This window comes from Myotis nattereri, assembly GCF_964212035.1.
Source record: "Myotis nattereri genome assembly, chromosome: 7".
NCBI lineage: Eukaryota > Metazoa > Chordata > Mammalia > Chiroptera > Vespertilionidae > Myotis > Myotis nattereri.
The window spans coordinates 61,552,956-61,572,311 of record NC_138082.1 but is presented as its reverse complement, the minus strand read 5'-3'; the positions used below and the strand labels follow the sequence as shown (position 1 = coordinate 61,572,311).

The 19,356-nt window shown below is 41.3% G+C and overlaps 1 protein-coding gene across 4 annotated transcripts in view; it reads right to left on the bottom strand.

Annotated features, from left to right (window-relative positions):
• CACNB4 (calcium voltage-gated channel auxiliary subunit beta 4) overlaps nucleotides 1-19,356 on the bottom strand; it is a 231,839-nt gene that overhangs the window by 124,721 nt on the left and 87,762 nt on the right. The window lies entirely within an intron of this gene.

The following is a 19,356-nucleotide window of genomic DNA, read 5'->3' as shown; positions in this document are numbered from 1 at the left end:
ATGTCTGAGATCATACAGGGAGTAATCAAGGAAGAGAATGAGCCAGAAATCTGTGAGGTCAATTTTAGGCCTGCTGTGGATTTAGAAAACAAACCACAAAATGGAAAGGATTATCAGGAACTCAGGTGTGAACTAGACTGGAGTCAGTGGTAGAGGCTTTTCTTGGCGTAAAATCTATGGGCAGAGAAAATACTGCTAGATGATGAATGGATGGTAGCATTTCAGTTATGGGATGTTTCCCAAAACTTCATTGCCTCAGAGTGTATTTGGGGATAAATACCTATTTCCCTTTGAAAAAGAGTGCCAAACTATGTACACTTCTAGGCCAGGAACTCTCTCTTATCTTGTTAACATACCCCTTTCTAACCCAGTGGCTATCACAATAAATAGAAAGCAGAAGTTCAATAACTGCATTGGGAAAAGCCAAATAAGCTAGCATGATGTAGATGAGTTCCAGAATACAACATAGCACTGAGTAGATCATGTGTCTCAAGTTCTGTCAAGTTCTATCATAACTCATGCAGCCTTAGGCACCAGACATGCTAGGACCTCAACAGGGGAGTAGAGGAATCTGACTTCCTCCAAAATACTGAGCTTAAAGTAGCAATACTCATTCTAGATCCCATCTACAAGTAGATCTAGAGCAGTGGTTCTCAACCTTCTGGCCCTTTAAATACAGTTCCTCATGTTGTGACCCAACCATAAAATTATTTTCGTTGCGACTTCATAACTGTAATGTTGTTACTGTTATGAATCGTAATGTAAATATCTGATATGCAGGATGGTCTTAGGCGACCCCTGTGAAAGGGTCGTTCAACCGCCAAAGGGGTTGCGACCCACAGGTTGAGAACCGCTGATCTAGAGCTTTTCAAAGCATTGTTAGACTTGAGTAGGATAGTTGTCCATTTTTGCAACTTAGTGAGCAGTAATGATAGAATGGTGGTTATAGTGCACACTGCTGAGCTTTAATATATATTTTTTATTGATTTCAGAAAGGAAGAGAGAGAGGGGGAGAGAGAGAGAGAGAGAGAATGAGAGAGAGAGAGAGAGAGAGAGAGAGAGAGGCATCAATGATGAGAGAGAATCATTGATCAGCTGCCTCCTGCACACCCTCTACTGGGGATCGAGTCTGCAACCTGGGCATGTGCCCTTGGTCAGAATCGAACCTGGGATCCTTCAGTCCGCAGGCTAATGCTCTATCCACTGAGCCAAACCAGCTAGAGCACACACTGCTGAGCTTTGACATCTCTATTATTCTATGTGGCTGAGATGACTAAAAGCCCTAATATCCATTCTCTATTCCCTTATTTTAGCTTTAAACCTATTCCATGCCCAATTTTAACAAAGAATATGAGTCTCTGACTAGGAAATTTCACAGCCTCCCTTGCAGCTAGTGACCCTGTTCTTTCCAAAAGAATGTGAGTGAAAGTAATGTTTCTAAATTACACATCACATCTTTGAAAGAATACTGATTGCCCACCACATACTCTCTTACCTATTCCTTTGGATGTGGTGCTAATGAACCAATTTCCACAATACATATGAATGATGAAGAGTAATTAGGTTAAGGAAACTTGAGTGGGTAAATGACTTGTAGAGAAGTCTACTCTTCTGTTCTAGAATGCTCTCCTGTAGGTGAAAGAGAAACACACTCCCATCTTATTTAGGCATCTTTACTTGGGTATCTCTTTGTTGAAGCAGCTTATGCTAACTAATACCAGCTGCAAAAAATAATTAATACATAGAGTTCATTAAAGCAGGAACAAGGCAACCAGAAAAATATGTCCAGAGGTAGGCACTGGACTCAGAAAAGTGCACCTCACTGGTTTGTCACTTCTTATTGTTCTTTCACAAAAAGCTCACAAAATCAAGATGGTGGTCAGTTATAGCAAATCCCCACCCTACTCTCTTCATCCCAAATAAAATCAGAACTTTGTTAAGTAAATGTTAAGCCTCAATAAGCCTGTTTATTTTCTGAAATCAAAGATTGGGACAAACACAAAGTGTTGGTAAGCTAAACACACTATAAATTGTCAATTTTTATACCATATTTTCAAAGCCCAAATGCATTCAAAGAAAATGTTCAAGACCATTACAAAAAGAAAAATATTCACCATCTTTTAGCAAAGTCTGTAAGGATTTGCTCATGATGATTTGGATTTTCAATATACAATTTCTCTTAATTCCCAATCTGTTTGGTCATTTCCTTTACAGCACTGGATGGAAAATTAGTTGGAGCACTAAGTCCAAAGCCTTTTCCCCAAGAGGTACAAACAGAAACAGGCTGAGTTACTTGGTCTAAATTCATTCTTGCATCAAATATTCAAGGAAAATAGCAACCATTTCCATAAAAAATAGCATACCCTTGGGGACAAATGATAAAAATGCTGTACATTAGTATTGATGGAAAATAGAGAAGAATGTAAAAAAATTATCAATAATCTCTTATATCTGCTGGTATGTCTCATAAATCCAAAAGCATAAACAAAGCATAGAGACTTTGGTAACACACACACACACACACACACACACACACACACACACACACAGCTTTGAAAAGTTGTTTGGCAATGTATTTCTCTTAATAACAAAAGTGACTTCTCGCTGAAACCGGTTTGGCTCAGTGGATAGAGCGTCGGCCTGTGGACTGAAGGGTCCTAGGTTCGATTCCGGTCAAGGGCATGCACCTGGGTTGTGGGCACATCCCCAGTAGATGTGCAGGAGACAGCTAATCAATGTTTCTCTCTCATCGATGTTTCTGACTCTCTATCTCTCTCCCTTCCTCTCTGTAAAAAATCAATAAAATATATTTTAAAAAGTGACTTCTCAAATATTTAAGAAAGATAGATTGAAAATTAAAATACCAATATTAAAATAAATATTTAGGTGTCATGTGCCTTACAGAACCTCAAACTCACTGCATTTCTGAGCCTTGTGTAGCAGGGTAAGCTATAAATACTACTTGATCCTTTGCTCTAACGCACATTACAAATCTATTTTCTTTTAATTGGGAAAGGCAACAGTATCACAATTTCCAAAAACAGTTGTTTAAAACAAATTATTTCTAAATTCCCTCTAAGTTACTCTTTCAACATCAAATTAGCTCTAAATACATATAAAACACTACAAGATAGTAAACTAATAACGTCTCAGCCTGGAAATAAAGTCAAATCCTAATGTTCCCTAGGTCCTCTAACTGTGCATGGAAACCTATGGATCAGAAGAACACGAAACAACTGTCTTAACATAATTTGGATGTGTGTACACACAATGAAAGAGATATAGCACACACAAACAGTCCATTACAGAAAAAGGGGGGCATTCAAACACACTGCTTTCAGGCATTAGGAAAAAGAACATTACCAGTAAATGTTCAGATTTACCTAATTTTAGAAGAAATTCTGAGGTTTTCCATATCAAGTACTTGTAAAGCTTTCCATCAAAGCTTTGAACTAAAAGACCATGTCAGGCAGATAGCCTGTGAGCCTCAACTAAGATAGACTTACTTTTTAAAAAGATTATCTTGCCGAAACTGGTTTGGCTCAGTGGATAGAGTGTCGGCCTGCGGACTGAAAGGTCCCAGGTTCGATTCCGGTCAAGGGCATGTACCTGGGTTGTGGGCACATCCCCGGAGGATGTGCAGGAGGCGGCTGGTCGATGTTTCTCTCTCATCGATGTTTCTGACTCTCTATCTCTCTCCCTTCCTCTCTGTAAAAAATCAATAAAATATATTTTAAAAAAATATAAAAAAATAAAACGATTATCTAGCCCTCCCTGGTTTGCTCAGTGGTTAGGGTGTTGACCCTCAAGCCAAAGGGTGGCAGGTTCAATTGCAGGTCAAGGGCAAGTACTTCTGTTGCAGGCTGGATCCTGGCTGAGGTTAGGGCATGTGAGGGAGGCAACCAATCAATGTATCTCTCTCATCTCTCTCTTCTCTCTTCCCTCTCTCTCTCTCTCCCTCTCTCTCTCTCTCTTTCTCTTTCTCTCTCTCTCTTCCTTCCTCTCCTCTCTGCCTTCCATTCTCTTTCTCTCTCTAAAAAAAGTAAAATATAAAAAACATTAAAAATTAAAAGATTATCTACTAGAATAATAAGACCAACACAGACACTTTTGAAATCATTATCCTATCTTCAATTAAGCAAATCGACTACTGAAAGTTTTGGGAGAAAAATAAAAGGTCCAGTAGGAGAAAAGATGAATGAGCTCATTTCAAAGCCAATGTGATTTTCTTTCACATTCAGCTCTTGTTGGCTGTTTACTTCATTTAAACCATATACTTGATGAACATAACACCACCAGAAAGATCTGAAGGGTTAGAAATCATGGGAAAGTTTCCTAACATAACACAATTCTGAAACAATGAAAGAATAAAATATATTTTTCATTATATTCATCCTCCATCTACTTGTCTACTGCCATCTCTACTTTATATCTTTCTCATTTTATACTTATTTCATCCACTCATTACACTTTCTCCCAAACATGTATGCGTTTACGATCCAGCTTCCTGCTGCTTCTTATGGTTGAAACCAACTTAAGCATTTTTCTAATCTACTGAAATTTTCCACAAATCTTCACAGGTCAACTATCTATAATGATAGCTTCTACTGCCAATTCTTCCACAAAAATTTTAAAAACATTTCCAATGAATATATTTATTTTTCTAAATATAAAAATAAATTTTTTAAAAAGTGTAGTGTACAAAACTTGACAAATTCAGAAAAGTACAAAGACAAGAATAAAAAGCTACTGAAATAGAGTGGGACAAAAGTAGATTTACAGTTGTGAGTATGTGAAACATAATTTATTCTTGTATTATTTATTAATTATTGTATTATCTTCCATATAAATAACTGTAAACCATTTTAAACCAACTTTTATTAATTTATTTTTTGTTAATCCTCACCTGAGGATATTTTTTCCATTGATTTTTAGAGACAGTGGAAGAGAGAGAGTTGAGGAAGAGAGATAACAAAACATTGATGTCAGAGAGACACATCAATCAGTTGTCTCCCACACAGGCCCTGACCAGAGCAGAGAATTGAACCTACAACCCAGGTATGTGCCCTTGATTGGGAATGGAACTCCCAACCCACAACCCTTTGGTGCGTAGCTGACAGTCTAACCACTTAGCCACACAGGCCAGGGCTGTAAACTAACTTTTAAACTGTATGGATAGCCAGTTAGCCTGGAGGTCAAATCACCCCCGGTATTGCCAACAACAATCAAGGCTTAACTACAACAAGACTGCACACAAAGACCACTAGGGGGTGCACCAAGAAAGCATAAAAAATGCGGAGACAAAGAAACAGGACAAAACTGTCAATGGAGGATATTGAGTTCAGAACCACACTTTTAAGGTCTCTCAAGAACTGTCTAGAAGCCGCCGATAAATGTAGTGAGATCCTCAAGAAATCTAATGAGACCCTCGATGCTATGATAAAGAACCAACTAGAAACAAAGCATACACGGACTGAAATAAAGAATATTATACAGACTCCCAACAGCAGACCAGAGGAGCGCAAGAATCAAGTCAAAGATTCAAAATGCGAAGAAGCAAAAAACACCCAACCAGAAAAGCAAAATGAAAAAAGAATCTGAAAATACGAAGATAGTGTAAGGAGCCTCTGGGACAGCTTCAAGCTTACCAACATCAGAATTATAGGGGTGCCAGAAGATGAGAGAGAGCAAGATATTGAAAACCTATTTGAAGAAATAATGACAGAAAACTTCCCCTACCTGGTGAAAGAAATAGACTTACAGGTCCAGGAAGCACAGAGAACCCCAAACAAAAGGAATCCAAAGAGGACCACACCAAGACACTCATAATTAAAATGCCAAGAGCAAAAGACAAAGAGAGAATCTTAAAAGCAGCAAGAGAAAGAAACTCAGTGACCTACAAGGGAATACCCATACGACTGTCAGCTGATTTCTCAACAGAAACTTTGCAGGCCAGAAGGGAGTGGCAAGAAATATTCAAAGTGATGAATACCAAGAACCTACAACCAAGGTTACTTTATCCAGCAAAGCTATCATTCAGAATTGAAGGTCAGATAAAAAGCTTCACAGATAAGGAAAAGCTAAAGGATTCATCACCACCAAACCAGTATTATATGAAATGCTGAAAGGTATCCTTTAAGAAGAGGAAGAAGAAGAAAAAGGTAAAGATACAAATTATGAACAACAAACATGCATCTATCAACAAGTGAATCTAAGAATCAAGTGAATAAATAATCTGGTGATCATAATAGAATCAGGGACATAAAAAGGGAATGGACTGACTATTCTTGGGGGGGATAGGGGTGTGGGAGATGAGGGAAGAGACTGGACAAATATCGTGCACCTATGGATGAGGACAGTGGGTGGGGAGTGAGGGCGGAGGGTGGGCGGGAACTGGGAGGAGGGGAGTTATGGGGAGGAAAAAGAGGAACAAATGTAATAATCTGAACAATAAAGATTTAATTTAAAATAAAAAAAACTGTATGATTACTGGTAATACTTTGATGTCTTTCTCTATACACATTTTGTTTCACATGCTTTAAGTCAGGGGTCCTCAAACTTTTTAAACAGGGGGCCAGTTCACTGTCCCTCAGACCGTTGGAGGGCCGGACTATAGTTTAAAAAAAAAACTATGAACAAATTCCTATGCACACTGCACATATCTTATTTTGAAGTAAAAAAACAAAACGGGAACCAATACAATATTTGTATTTGCATGTGGCCCGCGGGCCATAGTTTGAGGACCCCTGCTTTAAGTAAACTTTTGCAATCTCTGAATAACACAAGCATTTGCTCACATTACCAAAACTCATAAATATCATTACATATTTTATCATATAAATATAATCTGCAGTTCCCATTGTTTTACTCTCATAAAAAATGCTGGAATTATATTATGTGTAGTCTGCAATTCAGATTATTTTCTTAGGCTAGACTCCCAGATATTCTTGGGTCAAGTGTATGAACATTTTAAGTCACTTGATCGCATTGCTAAATGCTGCACAGAAAGATTTTACCAGTTTATATTCCTATAGTTTGATGTGAAGTTCTAATTCTTAGCCCTATCACCAGAAATAGGGCAAAGGGAGACCTAAAGGTCTAATTTTTAAAATCTGATAATTTGATATGCAAAAAGTGGCATCTCACTGCTACTTTAATATGCATTATTTGTTAATGAACATATAGATGTGAATATATATATGTATATATATCTACACTAATAAAAGAGAAAAATGGTAATTGGCATACGGCGATACCGTTTTCATTGGCTAATCAGGGCTATATGCAAATTAACTGCCAACTAAGATTGGCAGTTAAGTGCCAACTAAGATTGGCAGTTAACTGCCAACAAGATAGCAGCTAATTTGCATATGTAGGCACAATGCAGGGAGGCGAAAGGGAAAACAGGAAGAAGCCCCCTGCCACTGACAGTGATCTGAAACCCAGGGGGGAGCTAAGAGCTGGGGGGCAGGGCAAAGGCGGCCCTGGGGCCGCCTTTGCCCTGCCCCCCAGCCATGATCGGAGAATCAGGCGCCTTTGCTGCCCTGGCCAGTGATAGCAGGAAGTAGGGGTGGAGCCAGCGATGGGAGCTGGGCATGGTCGAAGCTGGCAGTCCCAGGAGCTAGGGGTCCCTTGCCTGGGCCTAAAGCGAAGCCCACAATCGCGGCGCCCCCCGCTGCTACTGCAGGTCCCCGCTGCCCGGGCCGAACGCCTAGGCCAGAGGCGTTAGGCCTGGGCAGGGGCGGAGCCTGCAACCGCGGGGAGCTGGGGGTCCCCTGCCCAGGCCTGACACCTCTGCCGGAGGCCTCAGGCCTGGTCAAGGGGCCGATCCGGTGATTGGTGATCGGAGGGTGATGAGGGTCAACTCCTCTGGCTGAGGCATCAGGCCTGGGTGGGGGGCGGAGCCAGGGATTGGGGGGATATGATGGTCCCCTTGCCCAGGCCTGAAGCCTGGGTCAGAGGCGTCAGGCTTGGGCGAGGGGTGGAGCAAGCGATCAGAGGGAGATGGGAGTCCCCTGCCCAGGCATGATTCCTGGGCCAGAGGCCTCAGGCCTGGGTGGGGGCCAGAGCCAGTGATCGGGGAGAGATGGGGGTCCCCTGTCCAAGCCTGACACCTCTGGCCGAGGCATCAGGCCTGGGCAAGGGGCCGATCAGGCGATCGGAGGGTGATGGGGGTCAACGCCTGAGGGCTCCCAGTATGTGAGAGGGGGCAGGCTGGGCTGAGGGACACTCTCCCCCACACACACACCCAGTGCATGAATTTCGTGCACCGGGCCCCTAGTATATATATAAAATCACTGCACTTTTTCATAAAAATTTAAAATCTACTGGCTCTGAGTGAGGAATTTCCATAGCTAAAGAACAGAGACTGTTATGCTCTTGTTTCCTCTTTTTGTGGAAAGTCTTTTTTTTTATTCTATATTTTTTTTATTGTTGATAGTATTTCAGATGTCTCCCATCCCCACCCCCCTTTTACCCCTCTCCTCTCAGCTTTTACCCACCCACCCCAGGTCTTCACCACCCTATTGCCCATGTCCATGGGCTATGTATATGAGTATGTAAGTTCTTTGGTTTATCTCTTCTCATCTCCTCATAGCCACATCGAAGTATGTCAGTCTGTTCCATGCCTCCATGCTTTGGGTCTTATTTTGTTGGTCAATTCATTTTGTTCATTAGATTCCACAAATAAGTGAGATCATATAATATTTGTCTTTCTCAGATTGGCTTATTTTACTTAGCATAATATTCTCCAGGTCCACCCATGCTGTCCCAAAGTGTATAAGATCCCTCTTTTTCACAGCTGCATAGTATTCCCTTGTGTAAATGTCCCACAGCTTTTTTATCCATTCATCTACTGCTGGGCACTTGGATTGTCCAAATATTAGCTATATATAATAATAAAAGCATAATATGCTCATTAGACTGGACATCTTTCTGGATGAAGCCAGGGCTGAGAGGGAAGCCCAGGTCCTGGGTGCCAGAGGGAAGCTGGTGCCGGTAGCCAGGGGAAGGAAGGCCTACTCTTGCACCAATTTCATGCATTGGGCCTCTAGTTGTAAATAATACTGCTATGAACATAGGGGAAAGTCTTATGAAGATGACATCTGGGGTTGGGCTGTCAACAATGGTAGAAGAGCAGATCATTGGCAGAACTTTTTTACAACCCACTTACACTCTGAGAAGTCAAGCTCAGTAGAGGATCTACCATCTATATTTCTGAAAATTCCACTCCCATTTTAGTAGGCAAGAGAATGAGAAGCCACTGGGCTAAGACTGCAACAGTTAAATATTACATGTATCAGGTGACTCGGCGGGTGCATGAATTCCTTAGGCATATGATGAAGAGCATTATGTCCTCAACTTTCATTTTATTCTGTGGTGCTGACCTTACATCCATAAAGCAACTTATTCACCCTGTGACATAGCATTTTACCAGGTGACATAGCATTGCCCATATCTCTTAGTCTCATTTCTAAGAATGATCTTGTTTCACAGGAAAAGAAAGTAATCTAAATACTGATGTACCTTTTGTTTTTATAGCCAGCACTTGGCATACATATTTATACAGTAGCTAGGATAAGTATCTGGTGTGAATTTCCAAAATGGTACCTCTTCCAACTCAAAGAGATCTTCCCTGGCCTGTATTCTATGGGCCAGGGATAAGTATTCATATTGTTTACTGATTTATGAGGATATTTACCAAAATATGAAATCCTAGCTAACCCTTGGACCCACCCCCAATCCTACTCCCATCTCTAACAACCAATGACTCCCTTACACCCTAGTAAGCATCATATTTGAAGTTAATGCCTATTGATACTGTTGTCACATAGCTTAGCATATTTGTCAACCTGAATAACGTGGGCTTATGAAATGCCCTTATCTCCCTCTCAGAGCTAACACCATAATGGGGGGCAAGGTAGGGGAGGGGGGAGAAGATCTGATGTTAGAAATGAAAGTTTCCACCATATCAGCTCTAGTAAATCCCATTTGGCTGGAATACACTAGTAGAAGAACAGCCTGGGTGCAATGAGCCTCTCTTAACATTGCCTGGATCTGAGTGTCACCGTTAGCCTAGTCCAGTGATGGCGAACCTTTTGAGCTCAGCATGTCAGCATTTTGAAAAACCCTAACTTAACTCTGGTGCTGTGTCACATATAGAAATTTTTTGATATTTGCAACCATAGTAAAACAAAGATTTATGTTTTTGATATTTATTTTATATACTTAAATGCCATTTAACAAAGAAAAAACAACCAAAAAAATGAGTTCGCATATCACCTCTGACACGCGTGTCATAGGTTCACCATCACTGGCCTAGTCCCTACTGGGGGTCACCAATTGAATAGTATGTCATCAGCACCAGGAGGTCAGCAACAGTTGTCTCAGAGATTGTTTCTTTCACTCTCAGGTGCTGAACGTGGTCATTGCCTACCACCACAGAGAGACCGTTCTGGAAGGCAGAGACAGAAGGAAGGCACCAACGTCAGTACTGAGAACCAGTGCCTACCTTATCAGGTCAGAATGGAATGAGTAAACTCGGGTCCTTGACAAATCTGTAAGTGGAAAACTCACTCTAATTTTCCAACAAGAAAAGTAAGGGACAGATTTTCAAATTGGTAAAAATCTGAGTCTAAATGAGTTGTTTTATCTGGTCTGCAGATAAATCTTCCAAAGTATCCGCATTACCATGACAACTGTTACCTTGGGCTCTTGGTACAAATGAATTGACAATGATGGGCAGGCTATTTGAACTTCAAAAATTAAATCTTTAATGGCAGTGAATATTCTTTGTGGTTTAAGACTGCAGCTCAGGGCAGGTGCTTCTATCTCTGGGCTTGGTTGAATTCAGAGGAGCTAAGTGAACACTGTGCTTCATTCATTCTGTTCATCTGTCTCCAGGGGCCACTTTGCTGCCTTTGGATTGTTTCTGCCATGGACCTCATCCTCAGAAAATTTACAGGTCAGAAAAGCTTGGAGGCCATTGAGGATAAGTTGTGATGATGCATCCTGACACCTTTCACTGATGTTTTGAACTAAGTGAAAGAAGAAAGCATTAACAAGTATAGCAAACTTGGTGCCTGGAATTAGCAAATCAGGACACATACACAGAAGTGCAATCACAAGGTCACACATTCACAGCTAGGCATTCAGCTGTGTGTCACTGTAAATCACCACGCTAGCACTTTCTCTCCTCTTCATTATTTTTATTTTGCTAAATTTAGTGCCATTATAAATGCTGTTAACTCAGGTAACTTAGTACCTATGCACAAGGAGAGTGAATATCAGTCTCGATGAGATCCACCAATCTAAATGTCTTCCCTTTTGTATATTCCCATTCTCAACGACAACATCTCAGTCACTAGGTATCACACCTCATTTTCTGAGGATGAGGTCCATGGCAGATTTATACATCTGCATATATTGGCAGTTCCAACCAGTCTTCATATATATTCATAGAGTTTGTACCACACCTTTTGAAAATTTGATTCAATGAAACAATTCATTTTTTATCCCACAAAATAAATTTTACAAAATAATTACCAAATGAAATACAATTTTTTAAAGACCTGAAGTTTTAGATGAGGATACACTATTAAAATAAGTAAAACTTCCAAAACTTACTTAGAAATCAAAGTAATGTCAAATCTTAATGGTAAGTTGTTCCAAGTGGTTGGCTGTAAATTAATGTTACTGGTATTTTTCAAAGAAAAGTCAAAGTGGACAACAATTGTAAACCCAGGGTCTCTACCAAGGACACGACTATCCTACATTCTCTCAGTTACTCACATTTGCTTGCTCTCTGACTCCACAAGCTCTCCAGCCCCTAAGCACCTCTCATTTTATCTAAGACCTCACACCCTAGTGGGATCTAAAATCCTTCTTTTCCATTCTATACCAGAGTAGGTAAATAGTGTGATTTTTTTTAAAAAATTATACTGGAGGCTGGGAAGTCCAAGATCAGGGTGCCAGCAGATCTGGTGTCTGGCGAGAGCACTCTTCCTGTTTGCATGTGGCCACCTTCTTGCCATGTCTTTACCAGGTGGAGAGAGCAAGCTTTGGTGTCTCTTCCTCTTCTGATGAGGGCACTAATCCCATCATGGGGACTCTACCTTCATGACCTCACCTAAACCTACTTACTTGCCAAAGGCCCACCTCCAAATACTGTCACCTTGGGAATTAGGGTTTCAACATATAAAATTGGGTGTGTGTGGGGGTTGGGGGTGGGGGAATTCAATCCATTACAACTGCCCAGCTCTCCTTCTGTATCTATCATCAGTTTTCTCCTCAGTCCACACAAATCTTCATCGATCGGAAACTCCTACCTCATTTCTCCTCTTCTTTAACCATTAACCGATTATCTCACTCCCTTAACCCTCAGGAGGCAAACATCAACATTCCCTGAAATTTCCTGTTCCATTCTGCAAATTAGACCTCCTTCCATTCCATTTCAGTGGAAGAGGTATTCCCCTCCTTCTTAGATTGATCTCTTCACAGGTGCTCAGAACCTCAATTTCTCTGGCCTCAACATGAACCTGGTTCCACTTGTTCTCTCGACTATAACTTTAACCCATACCTCTCTTCTGGCTGAGGTCCCTCTCATTCAAGAACAACAACCCTTCCTTGGCCTTGACTCTCATTGTTATCAACCTATTTCTAGCTTTTCCTTCACAGCCAACATCCAGAGATGTACCTACATTCTCATTCTCATTCTTCATTTCTCCTACACTATCCATTCTTCACAACCCAGCCTTTATCCTCACCTCTGCCTTACACTATTCTCGCCAAGCTCTCCAGTGACCTTTTTGTCACTATATCTAATAGAACCTCGTCTTTCATGACCTCTAATTTTCTCCCTGCACTATTACGAGAGCCTCATCACTGGTCTTTCTGCCTCCACCCGTGCCACTCTCTCAAGTCCCACATACCTTTCCCTTTTAATACCAAAATATTCTGCACATCTTTACCTTATGACTCTGCTTAAACAACATCAAAAGCACCTCCCTTTCTCTGTGATAAAATTCAAATTATTTTATGGATTAAAGAACAAGCACATCCTGATGTGGCCAGCCTCATCCTTGCGTGACTTCCTCACACCATATGCTCCAGCCATACACATTGCAGCTCCTGAAGTACTTGCTCTTGCTACCTGTATTTCTGAACCCTCTTCCTCAAAAAATGTGGGTGTGGCTAGAAAGGGTCAGTGGGGAAAATGGACATTTATAATATTTTCAACAATAAAGATAAATTATTTAAAAATGTTTCACTACCACAGTCCTCATTCACCTTACTTTCTTATTCAAAAGTCAGCCTTGCCTGGCCGGCATGGCTCAGTAGTTGAGTGCTGATCTATGAACCAGGAGGTCATAGTTCAATTCCTGGTCAAAGGCACATGCCCAGGTTGTGGGCTCGATTCCCAGTGTGGGGTGTGCAGGAGACAGCCAATCAATGACTTTCTCTCATCATTGATGTTTCTATCTCTCTCTCCCTCTCCCTTCCTCTCTGAAATCAATAAAATATATATATATATATATGTATATATATATATATATACATATATATATATATATATATATATATATATATATATATATATATTTTAAAATCAGCCTAGCATCTGCTCACTTGGAAGCTGGTCTGGGGTCCACCGCATCATAGAACTTATCCCACCGCACCCTCCACACTTGGGCGAGAACGGAGCTCTGGGAGGAATAGGGACTGGACCACAGCATTATATTCCACTGCAGTGCCTGTTACATAGAACGTGCTCTCAATTTGTTTAATACTTGAAAGAGTTCTACAAATTCTGGGATTAACCTCATCCTCGCTAAAGCAGTTTCCATGAACCACATTCTGAGCCCTCTTATGCTCTGATTGTACCTAACACACCAAAGTCATGACACTGATCTTGATGAAGCCCCAATTTCAATTGAGCAAGCAGAGAACAAAGGAGCGGGCAGCCAGCCGCATCGGAAAAAGATTACCCAGGGCAGAGACACATACGTGATGTGAGCAGAATCTTCAAACATTCATTTCATAAAATGACAAAGAAATCCATTTACAATCTTGGTAATCATTTGTTTAAAATGTCACTTTAGAATGTTATTTTCCCATTGGGAGTTGGTGAATTGTATAGCTATATAAAATGACATAAAATCTAATGGGAATAAGTTTGCAATGAATTACATAGGGAATACAAATTATACTCAATTTCTCTCAAAACCTGCAGGTCAAAATCCTATTTATCTTTAGACCTTTGGTTACACCAGAAAACATCCGACTCATGATGAAACTCATATTATCTCTAACGTGCTCCTGTCAAAATCGCACGTAGTGAAACTCTTTAGAAAGAGGGCTTTGGTGCTGCTCTAAACACGGGAAGTGGGCAGCTGATCACCTTCGAACTCAGAGGGTGGCTCCAGGTTGGCTTCAGGACTCTGAGCACAGGAGTTCCACTTTGGAGACCCACGTTAACTCATATTAATCAACAGCACTTAAGACCAAAACTTCAGATTGAATGGAGCCCAGCCTGGGGAACCAGTCTTCCCAGAAGTTGGTCTTCATAGCTATTAAGCTCACTGTGGAATATCTTTCCATTTGTTCCCCAACAAGACCCTGAGTTTAACTCTTGCTCTGTCAGGGGCCAGACGGGCTGACCACATGACTTTTCCTGGTCTGATCTTACAAGTCTACGTATGTTGTTCTGAACTGGGAGCAGCCATTAGGTGACAAACTCTGGTGAAGCATCAAATGACATGCTCATAATTGAAAATGGGGCGTGAGGAATGTGCTTCGCGAACTGTCCAAAGCCATAACTGTCTGAATGCAGGGTTTCTGAAAAATATTTTTTTTTAACATGGCCATGAGAAACAAGTAATCCTTTTCTTCATGTTTCCATTTTTCTGGACTCCAAATTTTTTAAAAATCTGAAAATGTTATCTTTATCTACAGAGTTAAAAGGAGACCTAGAAACAGACGCTTCTAATGATCACTTCATCATTCCAGGGTGTCGGACTTTCCCCAAAGCAGAACCTAAGACAAAGGACTAGGAGGAGATCTCAGGGAGACAAGAGACTGAATGAGGGGAGAAGGAAAAGCCAATGAAAAATGCATGCCTGATGTGCCATTGCAGAGCTCAATCTCACCGAGGACTTCTAAGCATCAGAGTAAAATGCCCTTAGAATTGCACCTCTGAAGGACTACAGGTTAGGTCTCCTGACCCATTGGCTGAGAGGGTGTTAACTCCCCTGCATCTGTGACAGGCTTTAGCAGTGTCTGAGGAAACTCCAGAGGCCTCAGGGCAAAACCTTCAGGCAAAAAACGGAGAACAGTAAGCAGGCTTCTTGCGTGAGAACCGTCCACCACAGCTGCACCTGAAATCTGAGGTGCTCCCAGGATATGTTGCATGGGGTCCAAGAAGTACCATCTACAACTATATGTGGGTGTAAGATTCTCTATGTGGTGTGACAAGGTACACTATTTTTTAAAAGAACACTTTTCTCTTCAGTTTGTCCCATTTCCTGGGGATTTTAATTAATAGCACTGTGCATTTGCTCCCTGCATTATCAGTTTACCTTTCAAGTAATTAAGAATAAAATGTAAAGGCAATTATGGCTTGGGGAGGTTGTTAAGTACATAACTATGGAAATAAAATAACTACAATAACCATTAGCAGGAACCACTAAATGGATACCTACTCTGGAGGGCTTGTACTCAGCAACACAGCGTTCCAGCCTTCTCTGTAAACAGCACAGCTATTTCACCTGTCAGTACAATAGTTCCTGACAGGTGTGAATGCAAACCAGCCCCTTGGGGAGCAAACGTAAGTTTCTGGGAAAGCTGCAACCAGTACCTAGCCACCATGTCAATCAAAAGACGCAGCATTTCTTAGCACCATTTTTTCCCTTATACCAACTGGGACCAATTCAGTCACCCCTAGAAAAAGCTGATGCTTGGTCACTGCAAGCTGAGCATTGCATGTCCTTGGGCTGACCTTTACTCCTGCAAATCAAAGCCAAGTCATGTCACTGAAGAAGTTTTGGGAATATTCCATTTCCTAAATTGCAAATGGTTTTGCAAGTATTGCCAACAGAAAACTTTGAGTTCTCGGTACTGTCAAAATGACACCTTCATAGGCTTCCAAAGTCAGTAATTATTGTTTTCCTCACACCCACTGACAGGGTTGAAAATGAGCGGCCCTCATAAGGTTCTCAGCTTGGTGCCTTTTTTGGGCAGGTGTGGGAAGGAAGGACAAGAAAGCATCCTGGGTAAGGTCAGGGTTAGAGATGTTGAACCATGTTTTCTTAACACATCTTTGATCCACTAACTATATCTAGAAGCACTCTGTGAGACTAAGTAATTTGTAGATACCATTTTTGTTTGACCCAGGAAGCCCAGACCTGCTTTCAGGGACAGGAACCAGGAGCCTCGGGCCCAGGTAGATGATATTCCTGGGAGCCAATGAAAGTTGAGTCAGACCAGAAGGAGCATAGGGCGAAAGTGACAAAGCAAAGATGGAACAACACAGCAGTGAGAAATCCGTAGGACAGGGGAGGCAAACACATTGCATGAGGATGTAGGACGGGGGAGGCAAACACATTGCATGAGGTGCCAGGTAAGTAATCAGGAAGCTACTTCTTAGACAAGGGCATAGGCTGGGGACCACTTTTAACGGTGAGAGAGATAAACCTAAAGAAACCAATTTGGAGAAAATCGGTCCAATGTGCCGAACATGGTCATACTGAGGTTTAAATTCTACAATGAGCAATCTAGAAAGCAGTCCCTTCTCTGTAGGATGCCCCACGTGCTCTTTAAGCAAGTGTTATTGCCTGCCTGGCCTACATTGAGTAGATAACATCATTTAGTCCAGGTTCATCTTAGGCCACTGATTTCTACTAGCCTTGCAAATTCTGGCAATGACTTTTGAGTCCAAGCAAAAATAGCAAACAAACTTGAGTCTGAGGCCCATATGCTGATCAAACCAGGAATTTGATAAATTTGCAGAACCTTTCTGGATTTTAAGCTTTTCAGAAGTTTATTCTCAACAAGACATATTCCAAGTTATTATTGGCCCACTGAGTCCCTCTAAAAGGTTGGCAAGCTTAAATGCCAACACAACTACCAACATGACTCTCAACCTTAGATACACACCGGGAGTGTTCTTGAGTCCTGCAGATGACAAAGTAAAAATGAACCTTGAAAACTCCCCCAGGCAGTGGCAATGAACCACAAGGCCAATGCAGTTATGAGATCAAATGAAAAAAGCATATGTGAACTTTTTGAATGTAAGATTTGTGGCTTGTAGTTGTTCAGTAATGTGCTTACCATAAAAGGAATCTTAGTGCGTTAGATTTGAAAAGCATTAGCAAAAAAAAAAAAAAAAAAGCACTACATTTATAGACAAAATGATTCAAAGCATAACACCCTGAACAAACATGCTTCCTGCAAGTCTGTTTGTCATTTGAAGTACTGGGAAGCTGGCAGTATTGCCTGGCACTCGGGCCTTACGCCTTAACGCCACCCACCAGTACCTGTTAGAGCTATCAATTGCTCCTGAAATGAAGAAAAGTTTTCCTTGGCCTGGTTTACTTAAACATTTACTCCAGCTCCCCAAATACCTCTGATTCTACTGCAATCTTGGGAGGCTGACCTCAAAAACGAGTTCAAAGCAGTTCAAAGTCTGCAAAGGAAAAATATGCTCTTAGACAAATAGTTGGAGGAAGTCCTTATTAAGAAGAAAGGCTGCCCTGGCCGGTTGGCTCAGTTGGTTGGAGCATCATCCCAGGTTGCAGGTTCAATCTGGGTCAGGGCACATACCGAGGTTGTGGGTTCAGTCCCTGGTAGTGCACATACAGGAGGCATCCAATTGATATTTTTCTCTTTCTCCTTCTCCCTTCTTTTCTCTCTAAGATCAATAAACATATCCTCTGGTGAAGATTTAAAAAAAAAAAAAAAAGGCTGTCTTCTGTTTTTTGTTGTTTTTCTCATACACACAATGACTCCAGCCATGGTAATCCTACAGACAATTTAGTTGGATTCAAGAAAGGCATTGCCAGTGGTAGATATTAGTCTGGGATTTTTAAAAATCCATTTGCTTGCAGACAACGTCCCACTAGCCAGCTTAGAGACCTGAACAATACAATCACAGCAGTCACATTTTTTACTCACTTATTGAATACAGCTCAAACACAACAAATTCAAGGCCTAACTTCCCCTGTGTGTTTGTTTGACTATGAGTGTCAAGACCCTCACGTACTGCCCAGACAACCGAAGATTAATGGAGTAAGAACCCCTGAGGTGCACTATGATTCGGGGGATCGAAGTGGAGAACTCAGAGGCTCCAAGTGTTAATCCTGGGTCAGCCTACAACTCGCCAAGTGACCTTATATAAGCCTTATGGCTCTCACTGTTTTCCATCTGCAAACTGAAGAATGTGAGTGACTCCAACAGTCCAGTATCCACTCCCTTCCTAAGACTTTTATCTTTCTTCCCCATCTGGAACTGAGTAAACCTACTCCTTTCCACTATGAAAGAATGCAGAAACCACAGAACAGATTTCTGATTTTCTTTCACTTAATTGCCGCCTCTCTTCTGAATAGCAGTTTCCAAGATTGAAAATCCAAATATCTTGCTTAGGAAGCTAAAGAAGAGGAAGAAGAGAAGGAGGCATAGGAAATGTCACAAACAGGCATGGAGAAGACTCAAGAAAAGCTCTGGTTTTCCATCTAACAACTGTTACCTATTGGTGTTTAAGAAAATATAACCAGGATCTAGTCCCTAGAGATGAAGTGTACCCATTGCTGTATAAATATACATCACAGGGTGAAAGGACCAAGGATTTTTTATTTCGCTGTGAAAAAAGATGTGTCCACATCCAGATCCCTGGATGCTCTAGATGTGGCCTTGTTTGGGAAAAGGGTCTTTGCAGATGCAATTAAGTTAAGAATGTTAAGTTGAGATCATCCTGGACTATCTGGGTGGGCCCTAAATCCAATGACAAGTATCCTTATAAGAGACTGGAGTGGGGAAAACACAGGGACACAGAGGAGAAGCTGATGATAGAGAGGAAACGGCAGAAATTGGAGTGATGTAGCCACAAGCCAAGAAGTCAAGGAAGGCCAACAACCACCAGAAGTTGGAAGAGGCAAAGACCAGAACCTCCCCTAGAGCCTTCAGATGAAGATGACCCTGCTGACTCCTTGATTTTGGACGTTTGGCCTCCAGAACCATGAGAAAATAAATGTCTGCTGGTTTACGTCACCAAAAGTGTGGTAATTTGTTACAGCAGCTTCAGGAAGCTAATACACACTCTACCCACCTATAATCAAATCCCTAAATTAATTCGTTTTTAATATA